Source organism: Eptatretus burgeri, chromosome 10, assembly GCF_056783735.1.
Source record: "Eptatretus burgeri isolate ZD-2024b chromosome 10, Ebu_testis_v1, whole genome shotgun sequence".
Taxonomy (NCBI): Eukaryota; Metazoa; Chordata; class Myxini; order Myxiniformes; family Myxinidae; genus Eptatretus; species Eptatretus burgeri.
In genome coordinates, this window is record NC_140970.1 from 23620247 (window position 1) to 23642287 (window position 22041).

Here is a 22041-nt window from a genome sequence, read left to right on the forward strand (position 1 = left end):
CTACCTCTGCATCACCCTGTCAGATATATGTAATAAATAGATGACCCCAAAATCGCTACATGATAAATAGTAGAAAGACACAGTAGAATGCATCGCTGCGCCAGGCTGAACAGTTTATGTTTTGTCTCCCAGTGAATAGGCTGGATCTGGATCCAAATCTTAACAAAAATCTAATCACCTTGTTCATATAGGCCAGTGGATTTTGCACAACCTGGGGAAATAATTTAAACTAGCCGAAACCTCATCACAGACGGATTCCGTTCCATGAGCCCAATATGACAACCAGTGGCGGCTCTTGTAAAAGCCGGATCCCAGTCGATGTACTCCATGGCCTTGCCTAATGAGGCCTACAAAACGTCCTTGTACACGACATTTTTGGTGTACACTAATCCTTGTGAAGAAGTCCCCTGATTTGTGCATGTCTACTTTGACATACAAACACCGTATCAAAACTTCTCAGGTCACAGTACCGAGAAAATCGTGACGCGACCGCTTGGAGGAGCACAAAATTGGTCCTTCAGTATTAATATGTAGATACAATGTTTCTTGTTACATTTTTTTGTGTCAAATTCACATTCCGAGGTAGTCAGCATGTGCAGAAGAGGGTTTTACATTGCAGACGCTATTTTCGAGGAGTGGAATTACACCTCTCAGCGGTGACGGTCTGTCAACGACAGACGTAATGACGTCAGTGAATGGCCGATGATGTCACGACGTCCTTACGCCTCTCAGCGGTGACGTCACACGTCACCATGTAAACGAATGTAAAACGAAAAGTGTTTATTCTGCTTCAGAGTTGAAGTTTGACTATTGCCACTATGTGCGATGCACTCTTACAGGTACGAAGTTTCTTTCAGTCCAGGTCACAGTACCGAGAAAAACGTGACGCGACCACTAGGAGGAGCACAAAATTGGTCCTTCAGTATTAATATATAGATGTTATCAAATCCTGCTGCTTTGCACTCATCAATAGCAGTATTACAGAAAAAAGCCCTGATCAATAACTGTTGGGGAAAATTTTTGGCCACATTTTAATCTTGATATTATGTTTCATTTTTCAAAAAAATATTTTATTTTGTTTTAAAAGATTCATAATCAAATCAACAGCTTCAATCAAAATGGGCACAAATTATCAGAGTACAATAAAACACTGCCTTGAAGATTTTTATGAACAATATTTCTTACTTCTTTGTAAAAAAAAATATCAAGCACATATTTGTTTTTAAAATCGTTCAAAAGATATCAGAATTTTTAATGAATTTTTGCATGAACACTGGAAAAACATTAAATATTCACTAACAAGAAATAATCATTAAAGATGTAAAATGACATATCCTAAATTTGTATAAAATGTCTTGTGCAGTCTCAAATAAGCAAAATATTCTGATGCAACATCATCGATAACATCATCGACATTTTCATTCTCATCTTCAATTAGTGTAATTGATTTGTTGTGGCATGCCTCATCACAACAATCCCCACATGCTGGAACACATTTTAAACCAGCTTTGTGGCATGAGCACTGGTTTGTTGCACACTGGTTTTTGTTTGAGGTTTTACAATTGCAACAAATGAATATGAGAACATTTGCAGGGACTGCATCTAAGTCTGTCATAATTGGACACATTGTTCGCCATCCTCAAGTTCCATTTACAAGGACTGAGGCACTTATTGTCGAGTTCAGCCCATTGGATAATTTGCAGATAGACTCGAAGGCTGTGGTACTAAGCTTCTCATTCAGATTGAGGTGGAGGGGGGAGGGAGGAGTCTCTGAGCTTTAATTTTATTACAATAAGCAACCATTGATCAATACCGCGTATGTCTTAAATAAGTCAAGGATTCAGCATTTCTTCCTCCATACAATTAACATAAGATGGAAATGCCAACATTACCAACTTCCTGAGCTGTCTTCTCCTTATCAGCCAGTACACGAGCTAAATACTGCAGCCTGTCATGTTTAGGTAATACCTTCATCAGCTGTGTCTTCCCTTGTCCAAACGTAGCTGATGTTGTATCACAACCACTCCATGCGTGTATAAACAGTACACTGTCACATAAAAGTGGGCCCAGCACTTTATTGGCTTCATGAATACTATACACTTCATCACCATTATTCAATGCACCTGATTTTTTTTTTTTTTTTTTTTTTTAGAACTTAGGGTGTTCCAAAAAGACCCGGCCAACTTTGGTTGTTAATACATTTAGAACCACAAATGATATAACGATACCCTTTAGTTTATATGATGCAGAAACTCATAACGTTTTGTGCATACCATCACTACCCTTCAATGTAAGTTCCATTTGTCATGCGCAGAACATCAAGGCAGTACACGAGTTCCTGCCATGTTTTCATCCACCAGATGCAGCTGTGATATGAGAACGACTATCGCGTATGTGTTCAATGACCATGTGGGGATTTTCAAGAGCCACAGATCCTCACATTGTGCCGGTTGACATTCCTCGATATATGAAAGCAAGCTTCGTCTATAAACATGACCTTTTTCAGGTAATCTTCATCATCCTCTATGCCAGTGGTTCTCAACCTTTTGGAGCCGCGACCCCCAAAAAAAATTAAGTTGGGGTTCGCGACCCCCCTCCCGACTCACACTTGAAACACACTGCAGTGACTTCACGGAGCGCATAAAAAAAATCCACAGTGCCTGGAGCACATTGGTCAACACATAGGTACTGCCAGCTGTTAAAACTAAACAGAACTAAACTAAACTAAACTGGCATCACAAATTAATTATTTACACTCTGATGTATAACACAGTAAAAACAGCCAGCCACATTCATAAAAAAAGGCTTCTGTAATTGCAAAGAGCGGTATGTAGCCTATTTATGCACGGGACACAGACTGGAAGATTAAGCAACCCTCTGCTGCAGACAGAGGTTACTATCACACATGACAGCTACCAGATGTACACATACAAACCTTGCATTACTGACCAAAAATATACAAAAAACAAAACGCATTTGACTCTCCAATTTGTTAAAAATGTCACGACCAGTGCAAGTTCCTTCAAGTGTCGAGCAAAACAACATATCCTCGTACATTTTCCCCTCGTAGCTGTATCTTGCAAAAACAAGTAACTGTGCATCACTGGAAACATCTGTTGTTTCATCAATTTGGAGGGAAAATCTTCCACTTTTCTTCACTCGGTCAATGAGCTGCTCTTTAATGGCATTGGCCATTTCACCAATGCGCCTCACCATTGTGTCATTAGACAGTGGAATAGTCTCAAGTGTGCTAGCTATTTTTTACCATGCATAGCTCTGGTCATTGCAATTGCTGCTGGGTGGATCAGGCTCTTTGCAATAGTATGGGGCTTTTTGGATTGAGCAACCAGGTATGCCACTTCATATGAAGCCAACAGGGCTTTGACAGGGATTGTAGAGTGTTCACGTACAGTCGTCTTTTGGCTCTGTAGTTCTCCCTCCTTATGACAAAAAAATCGAATGGTTTGTCAATGTACGATGGGTGTTTGGTTTGTAAATGTCTCTTCAATTTCACTGGTTTCAAGCTTTCGTGAGCAAGCACTTCTGAACACAGAACACACTGTAGATATTCCACTTCATTTTTAGCTAGGCATGTGAATCCGTACTGCAGAAAGTCAGTCTGATATTTCCAAAGCTTGTTGGAGGCCAAATCTGCCGCCAACGCCTTACGTTTTTCAGTTGAATTTGTAACAGTTGGCCCACCTTCACATGTGTCATCTTGGTCGGCAACTTGACCTGGCAGACGTTTTTTTGACAAGCCACCGATCCATATTCAGCCACCTTGCAGTAATTAGCTAGCGCTAACATTGACTTTCAGCACCCGCCACTGTGTCACTTTGTGTCTATGTCTGTCTCTCTGTCTGTCTCTCACACACAGACACAGACACAGACACAGACACACACACACACACTAATTTCACTTGCTGCTCAAATCTGTTTCATAATGACTACATTATAACATTGCTATGGGAGATTTAATTGTAAAATCATTTTAAAAATATATTTATGAATTTCTTTATTATATATTTGTTTTGCCAACCTTCCCGCGACCCCCGAAAACAATCTCGCGAACCCCGAAAACAATCTCGCGACCCCCCCCCCCCCCCAGGTTGAGAACCATTGCTCTATGCGACTGAGCATTCCCAAGACAAGCGCCTTGCGTTTGGATCCATCATTTGGTTTGAGTTCCTACAGAAGTTTTGAGTTCCACCTTATAGGCATAAAGCTTCAGTCTTTTATGCAAAATCATGTGTACAGTTGTGGTTGGTAGTCGCAGTTCTCTAAATGTGCATCAAATTGATTTTCTAAGACTTTGTTGAAATGATTCACGCATTCATTTAACGTCTGCTGCACTTGTGCTTGGTCGACCAGTACTTTTCTGTTTCTGACAACTTCCAATCTCCTTAAACCTCTTATTTAAGGAGGTTTAACTCTCTGATACAAGTCCATTGATGGCCGATTCCTTCCATACCTTGTACGGAAATTACGCTGAACTTGCATGTTGGATCTCATCTCGATGAACCATTCAATGCACTGAGCTTTCTCCTGTAGAGTCGCCATTTCCTTTTACATTAAACCACCAGACCTGAAAGCAAAAAAAAAAACTTTATGAGTTTCTGTATCATGTAAAACAAAGTGTATCTTTGTATCATTTGTAGTACTAAATATATTAACAACTAAAGTTGTCCAGGTTCTTTTGGAACATACTGCACAGCAGCCATTTGTGTTTTCCAGTGGTAAATAAACATGACAAAAATATCTATATCTTCTGCAACAACCATTACTGCCTGGCCTTTTTCAGAAAAGTTCTGAGTAGTTGACACAATAAAAACATCTGCATCTCCATCACTGCATTTAGTAATACCTCCTTTTGATGTCAGAAATCCCATAACAAGTTTTATGAACTGGGTCTTATTCCTGGTATTAGATAAGAATGCCTCTTTATTATTGTGACATCTAGATGTATCATTGACTGTAATATCAGCAGACATTGGACCTGATCTCCTCAAATGTTCATGGTCCTTTGTAGATGGTGCTTCATATCCATGAAACACATGACACATCCCACACTTATTCCTAAGATAGAGATCATACTGTTATGCAACCTCTTGATATTTGGTATTTTTTTTGCAACCAACATGATGAAGGAGCCATCCACCATCTATAACATGTACACCATCTTTCGCAGTATTAACTGCTTCCTGACTGATATTGGTAAGACCTTTCTTAATCTCCATAGCTAATTTTGCCTCGTCGAGCTTTCGCATGAAATAATCTTTGAAAAGTGATATACTGCAGGTATTACTAACAGCTCATATTTGAAGTAAGGTGCTGTAACCTCAGATTCTCGTGTTGCAAGTGCCATATAACGCATGAATAGATCATCAGGCTCAATCTGGATGGACATTTTGCCAATTTTTATACCTGGCTGGAGATCATATCATGTTCGAACGTGCTCAGATCTTTTTATGCGAGCACGGGTAACGGCTACACCGTCAAGTGATTGTTGGATCTTCTTACCCACCTCTTCAGTCTCATCACAGTTGATCTGTCCTCATCAGTCACAGTTATACCAGGAGCCAGTGACCTTAGTGCAGACACCTCAGGATTAAAGGGGTTATGCTCATCAAACCACTTCATTAATTTCCCCATGTCTGCGGAGTCTCGCTTGCACCTGGATTTTCCAAGTTCTGCATGCTGTTCACTTGTTTCACGATGGCATTTTGTTAGACTGGTCATTGCCTCATGAACGGCTGCACAGTAATGCATGCTATAAACCCACTGACGCCTGACACTTTCTGTTAATCCACGACCATGAGTCAAACCTCCCCGAGTTTTCATAGATCACATAAGAATTTGCTCTACACAAAAATCAGTCCATAATGCAAGTAAAATATTTCTTGACAAAACACTTAAAAGAGCAGAGAATCAAATTCTACAGGAAATAAGAACATAAGAAATGAGATTTGACAAATCGTTAATTGCAAATTCATGTAATTTCGTGTTTTGTCAAGACTTTTCAAGCAGTTGAACATTACTTCAGAAAATGTGTTGGGAAAAATTTTCCCCAAGAGTTATCGAACAGGACTTTTATTCTATAATACTAGAGACACTGGTGAGTAAAAATATGAAATGTTTGATAACATTTGAATTTTTTGCCCCAGGTCACCCAAAATTGACCTAAATCCACAAGTCTATTAAGTCACCGAACCAACTCATCAACCAAATTTTGGCATAATCCTTCCACAACTTTTTGAAATATCATGCTCTATATCGTTTTTGGACCCATCTCTTAGTCGTGAAGAATCACTTATGAAAATAAAAAAATTCTCGTATCCAGATCCAGATCTTCACCAAAACCTAATAATTTCATCCTCGTCACCCATCCAACCTGTCCAGCCAATTTCGTCCGAATCCATTCATAATTTAAAAGATATCCTGCTCACAGACAATGTAGACAGACAGCAGTGAAAACATCTCCGCTAGTGAGAAGGCTGAATGCCTCAATTCTGTGTTTGCTTCCAAATCTTGTGTTCCCAACCCCTCACCCCTTGTACCCATCTGTTCCTGAACTCTGTATCTTTTGCACCTGAGAAGGTGGAGAAGTTTCCGGGCATGCATCGAGTCTGACTCTGCTACTGGACCGGATGACATCAGCTCATGTGCCTAAAAGCCTGCTCTGTGATCTTGCATATCCTCTTTCTGCACTTTTCACCCTATTATTTGCCCGAGGTCATTTTCCATCTGCTTGGAAATCAGTTATCACTGCATTACATAAGCTAGAATGGCACTCGGTATAGCGTACACCTACGCCAGGCTGAACAGTTTATGTTTTGTATCCCACTGATCGGCCAGATATGGATCCGAACCTGAACCAAAATCAAATTGGCTTGTTCTTGTCACCTAACCAACTCATCCACCAAGTTTTGTCATAACTCGTTCACAACTCTTTGAAATATCATTATGTATATCGTTTTTGGCCACATCTCTCAATGGTGAAGAATCACTTATAGAAATTAAATTTTAAAAAACACTCGCATCCGGATCTAGATTCGAACCTTCACCGAAATTGAATCGAATTGAAGTTATCACACATGAGGACGAGAGAGTTGGGATGAGAGGATAGAAGTTGGTCCACGTTTTCGGCGAGCGAGATGTAAATGGAGTTATCACTGTTTGGTGGACAGTACAACACACATATAAACATGAGGTGGGAGTGGAGGGGAAGCCATAGCCAGAGGTATTCCTGGGGGTGTTGGGGTGTGAGGGCAGTGCATGGAGAGTGAGCGATAGAGTTTTAGATAGAGAGCAACTCCGCCACCAGGACGAGGTTCAGGTCTGTCATATCAGAGGAGGGAGTAATCAGGGAGAGATATGAGGGAGTCAGAGACGTCTTGAAGGAGGAAAGTTTCTGTTAAGCAGATTATGTCAGCTTTGTCAGTGGCAACCTGTATGGAAAGATCTGTCAGATTAGAGTGAAGGCCCCGAATGTTTGAGGTCCACACTGTTACGGAAGTGGTTAATTGTTAATTTTCTGTTAATTTTCAAATTCTATCTCCTCCGCCATTTCTCAAGCGATCTTGAATTTGATTGTGGCATATGAATCTATGGGACAATATCTAAATTGTGAACTGGCCGGATTTTCGATATTCGCTTTCGTTTTCGTGTCACGTGACTTCAAATTTGGCAAAAAATGCGAAAATGACAATTTTCATGCGAAAATGACGATTTTCAAAATCTATCTCCTACATTTCTCAAGCGATCTTGAATTTGATTGTGGCATATGAATCTATGGGACAATATCTAAATTTGGTCAGGCCGGATTTTCGATATTCGCTTTCGTGTCACGTGACTTCAAATTTGGCAAAAAATGCGAAAATGACGATTTTCAAAATCTATCTCCTCCTACACTTCTCAAGCAATCTTGAATTTTATTGTGGCATATGAATCTATGGGACAATATCTAAATTTGGTCAGGCCGGATTTTCGATATTCGCTTTCGTTTTCGTGTCACGTGACTTCAAAGTTGGCAAAAAATGCGAAAATGACGATTTTCAAAATCTATCTCCTCCTACATTTCTCAAGCGATCGTGAATTTGATTGTGGCATATAAATCTATGGGAAAATATCTAAATTTTGTCAGGCCGGATTTTCGATATTCGCTTTCGTTTTTGCGTCACGTGACTTCAAAGTTTGCAAAAACTGCCCTACCTTCAGGAGGCTATACATTTTCTCGCAGAGATGACCGTCACTCCCGCACGGGGGTAATTTTATACTTATTCACAAACTTTCATAAGCAGAGACAACTTGGTGTTAATTTTACCCTGCCTGTTTTTTATTTCTAGCATTAAAAACGAATCACACAGCGAGATGACTGATTGTTTCTCAAGCCAAATAAATGGAGCAGGAAGAACTTTATTACCACCAAATCTTATGGAGGTAAATGGTGTATTTTATTATTTTAATAATGTTGTTATATAATCGTCTTCATATACTCTAATGGTTCTTCCTTTGTTTGAAACAGAATATGGCATCCGAGTTTCAAAATCACAAGGCATCTGAAGCAGACTGCTGAGAAAGAACATTTCTCAATTGAATATTTACCCCCACCCAAAGAAAAATGTTTAATGTTTTCAATATTGTTTAATTATGTTTTGCTTACAATTATTTAATTCTTAATTACAAAAAAGGATAAAGGAGGTAAAAAGGAAAGTGTGCTCCCACAATGACCCATTGCCCCCTTTGTCCCATCCTTCCCCTCCCTGTTTGTGTGTGGGGGGGAAGGGTGGGGTGGGATAAGGGTGGGTCAAGGGTGAGGATGCACAGGGGGAGGGGGATGATGGGAATTATGGGGATTATGGGTGTGGTTTGTGTGGGCGTGGTTTGTGTGGTGGTGTGGTGTATGTGGATGGAGACAAAAAAGGGGCAAATTATTTGATTAATTATCTTTGTCTTTTGTAATTCCTGTGAATAAAATGAATCCAAGATTTCTTCTCCCTTTAAATCATATAATTTGTAAGTACAAGGAACTGTATCCATAACATCAATGATTTTAAAGAGTTCATTGGACCACCTCTTTGTATAACCTTTTGAAAAATGACTTTTCCATCGATATATTCTTAGGACATCACCAATCTTAAACTTTGGTTTTCATAAATTCATCTCCTTTTCATATTCCAATTTTGTCAATGTTTCTGTTGGTTTTGATTTTGTTGATAAATGAACTGTATTGTTGTAATCATCGACAATGTCCTGAATTAAAGATACTCATTTTTGAGAACCGAATTGAGTGAATTTTTTATATAGTCTCTCTTTCAAAGTGCGATTAAAGCACTCAATAACAACTGCCTTTCCTTTATTAAAGGTGCTGTATGATGTAATACCATTACTTTTAAGAGAATTCAAAAATGTTTTGTCATAGAACTCTTGCTTTTATTAAATATCTCACTGAAAGCTAACATAAGACTATTACCTCTTTTGTTTTTCAAAGGAACAGCCTACGCATATCTACTCCTCAAATCGATAACGGTGAAAGCATACTTGTATCCCTTATCATTATTGAGTTCCAGTAAATCAGCAGAACAAATGTACGAGGTGTGTTCAAAAAGTATCCAACCTTAGTTTTTCATGCGTAAACAAATGAAGCTAGGGAGGTGTGGTTTGGTGCACGTATGTAGGCGATCATAATCCGTATGCGTGAATATTTTCCTGCCTACAGAAGCTGTCAGTCACCGACAGACCGCCGATGAGTGAGGAAGTGTAAGTGAGCACCGTCGGATTTTCGTTTTTGACAAAATGATGGAAAAACTTGAACAACGCTACTGCATCAAATTTTGTGTAAAGCTTGGCAATTCCCAAGTGGAAACGATCCGCAAGATTCAACAGGCCTTCGGGAACGAAGCAATGGGCACCACAGATAAAAGAGTGGTACAACCTCTTCAAAGATGGTCGCACATCAGTGGAAAGTGAAGCACGTTCTGATAGGTCCTCAACATCCCGAAATGAGATCGTCATTGACCAAGTGAGGACCCTGCTGATGCAGGATCGTCGAATCACGATCAGAGAATTTACAGACGAGGCGGGCGTCAGCATTGAATCCGTTAATTCCATTGTGACTGAGGATTTGGGCTTAAGGAGAATCTCAGCGAAATTCGTGCCAAAGCTGCTAACAATCGAGCAGAAGCAACTCCGTTTGGAGATCGCACAGGACATGCTGGCGACTGAACAGCGATCCCGACTTCTTCAACACAGTGATCACTGGCGATGAGACGACAGTGATCCATCATTTTGTCAAAAACGAAAATCCGACGGCGCTCACTTACACTTCCTCACTCATCGGCGGTCTGTCGGCGACTGACAGCTTCTGCAGGTGGGAAAATATTCACGCATACAGATTAGGATCACCTACATATGTGCACCAAACCACACCTCCCTTGCTTCATTTGTTTACGCACGAAAAATTAAGGTTGGATACTTGTTGAACACACCTCATAATCAACTCCTTTGGAATAAACCTTCCTTCTTTGAAACCTCTTATTGGTTTATGCAATTCATCAGTGAATTGCTCTTCAATCTTAATGACATCATTTGAGTTTAAAAGTTTTTCGAATTACCAAGCCCGTCTCAATTTATCACCGATCATGTTCTTTATGATAAACCCATCAACTTTTTCACAACGTTGGATTTTGTATCAAAGACAAATATACAACATTTCTCTATCCGCTTTGTGTTTTTATTCCAACGTCATGCTATTTCCATAATCAATATCGTGCCTCATACACACTTCATCAACTCTGTTTTTAGGTTTAGACCAAGGTTTAGGATTGTTAGCCTCATTTAATCTTTTATCCAAGTTTGTACTCAGACCACAGAAAGAATACCACAGTAGATGCAATTCCCCCAGGATTCCAGTTGTTGTAAATTTACTTCCCAAGAAAAAAACTTTTGTATATCTCCCCCACTTTTTTTGCTTAGAGATGAATTGACACTTTTAGAGCCACACACTAAACATATCCGCTTTTGATAAACTATTATTTTTACTTTTAACACACGAGATATTTTTAGTATGTGGTCTTTTAACATTTGAGACAATAACTCATTTATTTATGAGAAATATTAACAGACTTACATGAAGAAAATACTTATTTTGATTTTTCTATCATCGTTTGAAATTCAGCTCTTCATATCATAAGCACTTCAAGAATAACTTTCAGATTTTAATCTCTCATTTATTTAGGATTAAAATCAACAGATATATCTTTTCCTTTCCTTATAACAACCACCTTTTCAAAATATTCCTCATTCAACTTATCTAATTTTAAGGTTTTTTCACCCAAAACACTCATTTTAATCTTCATATCTAACCCAGAAAATTCTTCATCGAATTTTCTCAATTTTTCTTTTACTTCACACCTTATCAACCATAAGAGTTGTATCTTCATATATTCCTTTATTTATAGCCATCACCTTTTCAAAATGCTCCTCACCAAACTTTTCTAATTTCAGTTTTTTCTTCTTCACCTAAAATACTTGTCTTAATCATTATATCTATGCTTGAAAACTCTTCATCTAATTTCTTTATCCTTTCCAAAATTTCCTCTTTTTTTTTTTTGTATACCTTGTCGAGGCTCGTATGTGAGCTAACACACAACGCACATCAAGGGGGGGCATGAGACAGGAGGGGAGGGAGTGGGAAGGACAAAATAGTGGGGAACAGAGACATTTGGAGATCTGTGGAAGGGAGAGGGATGAGATGGGGAACATGGGGAATAGAAGATGGACATTACAGGGACTTTCAGGAAGGAAAGCAGGGAATTTGAAGTAGGTGGGCTTGGGTGGATTATCGGGGGTAGAAAAGATCGAGGATTTGGATGGGGGATGATAAGAGGTGGTGGTGAACAGCTGTTTTGAAGGCCTGGAGGGAAGAATGGGAATGAATAGAGTGAGGGAGTTTATTCCAAAGGTGGGGAAAAAAAAAGAGGAATGAAAGAGTGAAGATGAGCAGTGATTCGTGATTTTGGTAGTTTTACCAGAAGGGGGTTGTTGGCGGACCTTGAGCGCCCTTTGGAAATGTGGTGGGGACAAATCACAGAGATAGCAGGGGAGCGAGGCTGGAGAGGAGATGGTAGAAGAGAGAAAGACCACCGACCAACCTGCGGTGATTGAGTGAGAGGCCCAAAGACTCAGCCTCATTGCGGGAGATGCCAATGATCCGAAATGCCTTGGTTTCTACAGCGTGAAGCCGAGAAAGGTGGGAGGCAGGGGCACCAGCCCAGAGGGGAGAGCAGTACTCCATCAGGCTGCGGACAAAAGCTTTGTAAGTGATCAGGAGCTCAGGTGGGCCGAGGAAGGACATTGCACGACGGAGGATTCCCAGTCGGCGACTGGCTTTGGAGGCGAGGTTTGAAATGTGGCTTTCCCAGGAAAGGTCATGGCAGATAGTGAGACCCAGAAGCTTGAAAGAAAGGACTTCTTCCAGAGGATTATTGAGAAAGTTGATGGGGGGATTTTCTGAACGGTCCTTTCGAAGAGACATAGTGAGAGTGTGAGATTTGTCCGGATTGAAAGACATGTTCCACGTGCTGGACCAGTTTGTCATTTTATCCAGATAAGCAGTGAGCGAAGAAGCTGCTGCTTGCCGGTCTGATGGATGACCGATGGTACGGCAGAAGGTGGAGTCATCAGCAAAGAGATAGAGAGGATTTTCCAGAGTCGGAGAGATCATTGATGAAAACCAGAAAAAGAACAGGGCCCAGAACGCTACCTTGAGGAACTCCAGCCTGGACAGGAAGAGGGGATGAAAGAACTCCATTTAGGGCCACACATTGACTGCGACAGGAGAGGAAGTCTGCGAGCCATGAGTGGAGATGGCCTTGGATACCATAGGAAGATAGTTTGGTGAGCAGGGCAGGGTGCCAGACTGTGTCAAAAGCACGTGATATATCCAGGGATACGGCTCGGATTTCCTGTCTGGCATTGAGGGCTTCCATCCATTGTTGGGAGAGCAGAAGCAGCATATCCAGGGTAGAGTGACCTGGTCTGAAACCAAATTGATGATCAGAAATCAAGCCATTGGAGAAGAAGAAGGATTTGATGTCTGAAGCGATGATGGATTCCATAACCTTGCTGATGATTGGGAGAAGGCTGATTGATCTGTAGTTGCAGGGATCTGTTTTTGCACCTTTTTTGTGCATGGCAGTGATGTTGACTGATTTCCAAGCAGATGGCAGATGGCCTTGAACAAATGAGAGGGTGAATAGAACAGAGAGAGCGTGAGCAAGAGCAGAAAAGCAGGCTTTGAGGACACGTGGTCTGCTGCCGTCTGGACCGGTTGCAGAATCTGAGTCGAGGTTTGACAGCAAGCGCTCCACCTTGTCAGGAGAAAAGGACACAGAGTCCAGGGAGAGTTGGGTGCGACTGGGTAAGGTGGGTAGAGAAAGTGATGGGTTTTGGACACAAGATTTAGCTGCAAACACCGAGTTTAGGCATTCAGCTTTTTCACGTGCGGTATCAGCAGTGCTGCCATTTTAGGTAAGGGAGGGGATGGAGGGGGAACATACACCAGAAACAGATTTGATTAGACGCCACCAGGATTTTGATGAGGGAGAGAGGTTTGAGAGTTCAGACTTGAGATGAGAAAGACGTTGTTTTCTGGCTCTCCTGAGGGTAGATACACATTTGTTCCGAGCTTTATGCAAGGAACTGAGATTGCCCTCAGTTGGGTTTGCTTTCCATGAGGCAAAGGCAAGTTGTTTCAGGACAACTGCCTCACCACAAGCTTCAGTGAACCAAGGGCGGGAGGAAGGGTAGGACAACTGAAGACGAGAGGGGATAAATCTGTGCATGAAGGAGAGCAAGTTGCTTTGAAAGAATTCCCAGGAAGAGTTGATGTTGGAGAAAGTAGAGATAGGAGACCAGTCTATAAATTTGAGGGCTGCTTGGAGACCCTGCCAGTCAGCTTGGGTGAAATGCCAGACTCGACGGTGCTGAGGTGGTTCTCTGATAACAGCCAGAGATGTCCACTTTGACAAGGACGTGGTCAGAAGAACCGATTGGAGCGAAGGAAGAGCAGCAGATATTGTCAGGGAAATTTGTCAAAATCAGATCCAGAAGAGATGGAGTACCATTGATTGAGATCCGGGTAGGGAAGTTGACCGATTGAGTCAGTCCCAATGAGTCGCAGAAAGCTTTTGCTGAGGTGCCATGACAGGTGAGAGAGGTAGCCACACCTAGCCAACTGGCATGATGACAATTGAAGTCGCCACATATGAGGAAGAGAGAGTTTGGATGAGAAGATAGAAGTTGGTCCATGTTTTCAGATCGTGAGGTGTAGATGGAGTCATCACTGTTAGGTGGACGGTACAGTACACATATAAACATGAGGTGGGAGTTGAGGGGAAGCCGTAGCCAGAGGTATTCCTGGGGGTGTGGGGGAGTGAGGGCAGTGCATGGAGAGTGAGGAATAGAGTCTTTGATGAAGAGAGCAACTCCTCCACCACGGCGAGGCTCATTTCTGTCAAACCAGAGGAGGGAGTAACCAGGGAGAGATACTTGGGAGTCAGACACGTCTTGGGGGAGGAAAGTTTCTGTTAGGCAGATTATGTCTGGTTTGTCAGTGGCAACCTGTATGGAAAGATCTGAAAGGTTTGAGCGAAGGCCCCGGATATTGGAGGTCCATACTTTTAATGAAGAGGTAGGGGAGGAAGCTTTGGGTGCAGGGGGTGGGGGGAGGGGGGGGGAAGGACAAGGGACAGGGGGGGGAGGTAAGGAGTGTTGTTGAAAGAGTGTGGGGGATTGCAGAATAGCTAGGGTAGGGGGCTGAATGAGGAAGTGAAAAGGCTCTGTGGTGCTGGGGGAGAGGAGGGACAAGAGAGGGGGAGGAAGGCAGTGGAGGGTTTGAGGAGGTGGAGTGAAGAGATGGAGGTGAGAGGGCAGTGGAAGGAGGCAGCTTTGTGGATGGGAGGGGGGCAACTTTGGGAAGGATGAGTGAGGGGGATGAATGGTGGGAGAAAGGTGAGGGGGGAGTTTTTGAGAGAGGTGAGAGGGAGGCTTGGAGGGAGAAGAGTGGGATGGTTGCTTTGAGAGCGAGGGGTGAGAGGAGTGAGTTGGCACTGAAGGTGGAAAAAAAAGAATGGTTGATGGATAGCGAACATTCATAGCAAACTGGGGTTTTTAAAAGTTTTAGGTCAGTTATGCGATTAAACACATTTCTTGAGGGATGCAATAAAGGTGAATTCAGAGAATGGAGAGAAGAAACGCTGTAACAGTTGGATTTTCCAGGCAAGGTATGAAGGAAAGGTCGAATTGAGAGCAGTCTGTTTAAATAGCAGAAGAGTAGTGCATTCTGATGCAGTAAAGAGTACTACACGTGTGAAAGAGGAAGATGAAGCATCATAAGAGATCGTATTTGTTATTATTATTATTAATGTTTGAGAGAGTTTTCAACAGATTAGGTCATGGAAGTGTTGTAGAAAAAAAAAAAAAAATCGAGGAAGAAGAGGAGGAAGAAGAAGAGGAGATAAAGAAGAAGAAGAATCAGAGAAAGGTAGCAGGTTTTTTTTTAAGATAAGAAATAGAGTGATTAGTTGGGATGGGGACGTTAAGAAAGTGGGAAAGATAGAAATTGAAGATAATGGGGAGAAAAAACAAATAAACACGATCATATACCGAGGGGGACAAAGGGTAGGCCTCAGGCCTCAAGGATAGGCCTCAAACACCCAGTAAGAACAAGTTCGACGAAATCTCACAGAATAGCACAATTTTTGAAACAAAATCGAACTAGGAACACGCAGTAACATGTAGGTGAGAAAATAAACAGTCAAAACGGGACAAATAACGACTGGAAACTTAACTTTGAGATCGTCAGCAGGGAGCCCCCAAGGAGACCTGCCAATGCTCCAAACCCAGAATCTATATTTAATACGAGCAAATACAACCCGTCGCTTCACTGGCGGTGGTGTTAAGGGGAGGGGGGTGGAGAAAGAGAAAGGGAGAGAGAGGGGGGAGGGGAGGCAGGCAGAGAGTACAGAGGGAAGGGAGGGGCGGGGTGAGGAGGGAGGGAAAGCAAGGAGTGGGTGAAGAAGGGAAGAAGAGCAAGGAAGGAGGAGGAAGTGAGGAGAGCAACACCTCATGAAACGTTGCGAAACACTGCGGGAGGGTGGGGTACGAGAGAGCGAGAGAGTGACAGAAGTGTGGGAGGAGAGTGCTGCATTTTATTCAGAAGGGGGAGTGAGGAGTGAGGAGGGAACAGACAGAGAGTGGGAGCGGGGGGGGGGGGAGGGGGAAAAAAGAAAGAGATAGGTGAGGGGTGGAGGTGGCGTTAGCAAAAAGAGTGATATGTTATGCTTAATAAGAGCACACAAATAAATAAATAAAAAATCTCATGTCAGAATAGCTGTACACACAACAACACAACAGAGTTTGTCATGTTAACCACTGACACATCTGCAAAAACTTTGATATCCCAGTTACAGAAAATTTGTGGGAACATTAACCAAAAGCATGGACTGAAAACATGGAAGTACCACTCATGTACGACCTAATGATCCCATCGAGCATGAACATCGAAAACAAAGCACTGCGACCAGATATCATACTTAGGTACAAAAAAGAGAGAAGAAGGCATTGCTAGGTGAGGTGTTAATATCAGTTATTTTGGACTAAACAATGCAGAAATCAAGAAAATGACCAAATACCAAGACCTCAAGAATGAAGTGAAAAGATTCTGGAAGCTGAAGAATGTCAAAGTTGTACCAGTGATAGTTGGAACTATGGGAATGATGATAAAGAACCTCACAGAGATATTAAAAAATCATCCTTGGGAATATTATTACAAACGAACGACAGTTGGAAGCCGTCCGAGGCTCAGCGAGGATCCTGAAGACAGCCCTCAGCACAAAACTTTGAGAACAGAAAACTTCACAGCTTGGTCCATGAATCGTGACCCCTTACTGAAATAACGGTGGATACTTTTGTTATACGACGTGCTGTTCTGGCACATGCTCCCATACCTGACCTGGTGGATACTTTGAGCCCATCCTGGGAGGACTCCATTCTACATTCTGAAACTCACATATAAAGATACCAATGAACAACACACACACAAACACTGAGACCTGGTAGGTCTTGGTTTCACCTCCTAAAACCCACCCACATGTGGGGCTAGCAGGCAAAAGTAACTTGCACGTACACAGGCATGTACACACTCGCACGCGCACAGACACAGACACAGACACAGACACAGACACACAGACACACAGACACACAGACACACAGACACACAGACACACAGACACACAGACACACAGACACACACACGAGTACTTTGAGACCTGGGGAGGGCTCAATTTCACTTTTCCAAACCTGCATATGTAGATGCCATCAATGACACACACACACACACACACACACACACACACACACACACACACACACACACACACACACACACGGAGGTGGATACTTTGAGACGTGTTGGGTCTATGTTTCAGCTCCTGAAAACCACCCACATGTGGAGGTAGCAGGCAACAGCAACTTGCATGCACACACACATACATACACACACACACACACACACACACACACACACACACACACACACACACACACACACACACACACACGGAGGTGGATACTTTGAGACGTGTTGGGTCTATGTTTCAGCTCCTGAAACCCACCCACATGTGGAGGTAGCAGGCAACAGCAACTTGCATACACACACACACACACACACACACACACACACACACACACACACACACACACACACACACACACACACACACACACACACACACACACACACACACACTTTGAGACCTGGGTGGATCCATTTCACTTTTTGAAGCCCCTAGATGGAGATAACCAACAACAACATCACACACTCATATGGAGGTGGATACTTTGAGACCTAGGAGGAATCCGTTTAACGTTCTGAAGCCCCTATATGGACATAACAACAAACAACACACACACACACACACACACACACACACACACACACACACACACACACACACACACACACACACACACACACACACACACACGTGGATACTTTGAGACCTGGGAGGGCTCCATTCCACTTTCTAAACCTGTATATAGAGATTTTAATGTGTTCCTTTTCATCAATCTCATCAACATCCCTTTCAACCTCATAGAATATCACAATATATATTCATATGGATTTCTCAATATTCCTGCATATAAAATAATATTTTTTATAACAGGAAACCAAAAATATTTGTTCTGAGTTTCCAAAAGAGCTTTGTATTTTATCAACTTTAATACAATTTTATTGTTTAACATTTTAGTTAAATCCAAACTTGTTGATTTATTAACATCGGTATAAAGCCAATCTTTTACTGAAAGACCCCATTCTTATGTTGTAGAACATATTTATTGAAATACCGAATGCCCTTTTCTTGTAGGTATGCTTGGACACAGAAATGATAATTTTCTTGAAGCGTTCTTGCTGTCATTTATTTACTGTATGTTTCAAAAATGTATGTATCAGAAATATATGACAGATTACCATGATGACTGGTAATACCTCCCCATCTTGCTGTTGTTAAATCAGTTTGTATTGCCTTACGATATAAAATCCTGTTCTTTGTGTTTTCATTACATAAACTCTGGCAAAACTGTTATTGATTTTAGCCTATGAAATTATTTTATTTGTTGTTTGCTAATAGTGCTTCCACATATCTCATTATTCCCACCAAGTGGATAATATTCTTCCTTACAAGACTGTTTTAATTCTTTCAGTTCTTGTAGGTTTATTTTAAAAGACCAATTATACCCTAAATCATTCACATCATATCCCCAAGGTTCTATTCTCAGAAAAACGAGACGCTCTTTGTTATAAAAATTTAATTTCAATTGAAACTGAATTCTGTATGAGCTGGAGATAAAATGAACATTTCTGTATCTTTTGAATACACAGTCGTGTTATTTAATGATATATATTGTGATAAATAATTTAATCTCACCAAGTCATTCGCATCAATCGGGCTTGGATAATTAATTTATATGTATTTTTCATATTAATATATTTAGTTTTCCTGTATTTCTGTCGTTCAGCCTGTGCATTTGTGTAATAATTTGTTAGATCAACTCTTTGGTTAAACCAAAGATAGAACCATCTTTTCCAACACAAGTAATTGATATTAGATTAAAAATAACACAATAAATTTATTGATTTTTGTTGAGTTGAAATAATACATAGAAACAAAATTGACCACAACATTTGGAACTTAGTTATTAGACTTGAAATGTTTGATAAACACCATTCTGTAGGAATTTCATTACTTCAAAAGGTGGTGGAAGACCACAACTCTCAAAATAATATTTGTCTTCACTATTATGAATACAAACCTAATGAGAACCGTTCCCATTATTATCTTCTAAATTCACACTAATATTCTTTGTATATTTAGACAAGTTTGTTAATTAATCTCTGATACAAATAACCACATTATCAATCTTTAATTTTTTACAATATTTGGCAAGTTCTAAATTTGATGTATTCTTTCCAAATTCTTTAAACCACTCATCAATACTCATTTATTGATGAGAAAGATATCCATTTCCCTTTTTAGTTAATTTTACACCAGCTTGTGCGATAGAACAAAGCATATCTCCAACGAACAATCTTGCTTTATCAGGTAGGCTTTTAAGTTTTTCAGCAAAATGTACAATTACACCACTTCCACCAATTTGTTTCTACAACTCTTTGTTGTATTTTCCATCTCCTTTTGAGCCTGTATTTGAGCCTTCCTTTTTTTAGCAGTTTTTCCGCGGTGGAAATACCACCTATCAAAGTTCCTGCCATACCAAGACCTGCCAATAAAAGAGGGAGAGATATAATAAATCCTCCACTTGTCTCCGTGACTGAATATTTCTTCAACATTGGTTTTGACATTTTAATTTTAAGTGAGCCAGTTTCGTTGAAGATTTTCTCCTGTTCTCTTGTGAGCAAAACATCAATTCTTACAGCTCCTTTTCTCTAAATTGTATTAACATTAATAATACAAGCCTTTTGATTTTGAATACATCATTTTAATTTATTATGATTGATTTGATTAACATATACCCCGGTTGGCACTTTACTCCTCATTTATTTATCAAAAAATTATGTGAGACTCATCGTCACACCATTATCTGTATAAATCTGTAATTCTGTTTCTTCCAAAAGCAAACAATATGTATCAACTTCTTCACTCTCCCCTCTTTCAATGTAAAGGGAAGTATCCACTCTATTAGACTTTATAGTTTCCTTTTGAGCACTCAGATCAATCGTGTAGATTGTATATCGGCTTTTCAACACAACCATATCCAAAATGGGTTGTTCATTTCCATTGTTTTCACACACCTTCGTGTAAGACTTGTCGGCTTCAACATAATCGTTTTTATTCCAATCCATTTCCAATCTGTCTCGTGGATAAAATGTTCCATCCAGAGAAAGCCAAAGTTGTTTCACCTTGGCATTATCATTTAACACATTATTCTTATCAGTAGCACCATCTCCATCTGGTTTCTTAAAAATAAGCCTTCAGTATCGTGGCTTTCCTTCCAGAACACCCAACTTCCATGTGTAATTGGTTTGGTTCATTTTAACATGTTGACATCTTCTTTTCAAGTATGATACAATCAGCGGTTTTTTTGAGTTAAGTTTTCTATTCAACATCTCTTCCATTTTAAGATTAGGAGTATATTCACTAATATACCAACACATTTCATCAATAGCAAATTTATTCTGAGCATCAAAAGCATTACCAACCCCAAAAAGCAATCTATTTACATTATCATTCCTTTGTAGTTGAAATCTATTTTTAAGTCCACAAAGAACTTTATCATATTCACAAAATCCAAATATACCTTGAAGGGGAACTGCCATGGTAAAACTATTTTTTGCTTTTGTATCATCATTATACATTGGGCAACTACTGCAGAAGTGGTGAGGGAGATGGCTAGGAAAGTACTTGGTGTGACATTTGGACAGAGGAAGGAAGATAAGGAGACTTGGTGGTGGAACGAGGAAGTACAGGAAAGTATAAGGAAGAAGAGGTTGGCGAAAAAGAATTGGGATAGCCAGAGATGAAGAAAGTGGACAGGAGTACAAGGAGTGGTGGCGCAAGGCGAAGAGAGAGGTGGCGAAGGCTAAGGAAAAGGCATATGGCGAGCTGTATGAGAAGTTGGATACAAAGGAAGGGGAAAAGGATTTGTACCGATTGGCCAGACAGAGGGACCGAGCTGGGAAGGATGTGCTGCAGGTTAGGGTGATAAAGGACACAAATGGAAATGTGCTGACAAGTGAGGAGAGTGTGTTGAGAAGGTGGATGGAGTACATTGAGGAGCTGATGAATGAAGAAAATGAGAGAGAGAGAAGGTTGGAAGAGGTGGAGATAGTGAATCAGGAAGTGTGGTGGATTAGTAAGGATGAAGTGAGGACAGCTATGAAGAGGATGAAGAGTGGAAAGGCGGTTGGCCCAGATGATATACCAGTTGAGGCATGGAAATGTTTAGGAGAGATGGCAGTGGAGTTTTTAACCAGTTGTTTAATAACATCTTGGAAAGTGAGAAACCCATTTGAGTCGTTCTTCCTCTCTGAGCCTCTTTCGTTGTTCATTTTCTTTCCGGAGCTTTTCCATCTCCGTGGACTCAAATTTTGCTGTTTCCTTGAGTTGGTTAATTTCAAACTCATATTGTTTTTGTTTTCTACCCAACCATCTCTCATGTTCTTCATTCTCCAATCTCATCGTTTCTTTCAATTGCTTGGGCTCCCTTTCCTGTTTTATTCCTTGGTCTTTCACTATCTCCTCGTACTCCAACCTTGCTTTTTCTTTCAATTGGTCAACCTCAAATCCATGTTCTTTTTGTTTTCTATCCCACTGTCTCTCACGTTCTTCCTTCTCCAATCTCATAGTTTCCCTCAATTGCTTAATCTCCCTTTCCTGTTTCATTCCTTGTTCTGTCATTATCTTCTCATACTCCAACCTTGTTTTTTCCTTTTGCTGTTCAGTTTCAAATTCATACTCTTTT

The 22041-nt window shown here is 40.8% G+C and overlaps 1 long non-coding RNA gene across 4 annotated transcripts in view; it reads right to left on the minus strand.

Annotated features, from left to right (window-relative positions):
* LOC147018084 (uncharacterized) overlaps positions 1-22041 on the minus strand; it is a 154429-nt gene that overhangs the window by 123843 nt on the left and 8545 nt on the right. For 2 of the 4 annotated variants that reach the window (XR_015062273.1, XR_015062272.1), the window contains 2 exons: positions 4472-4585; positions 1969-2047 (listed from right to left, as the gene is read on the minus strand). The exons of 1 other annotated variant lie outside the window; for it this stretch is intronic. This is a non-coding gene — a long non-coding RNA (uncharacterized LOC147018084). The remainder of the gene's footprint in view (positions 1-1968; positions 2048-4471; positions 4586-22041) is intronic. One more of the 4 variants, XR_015062274.1, reaches the window with a different exon arrangement.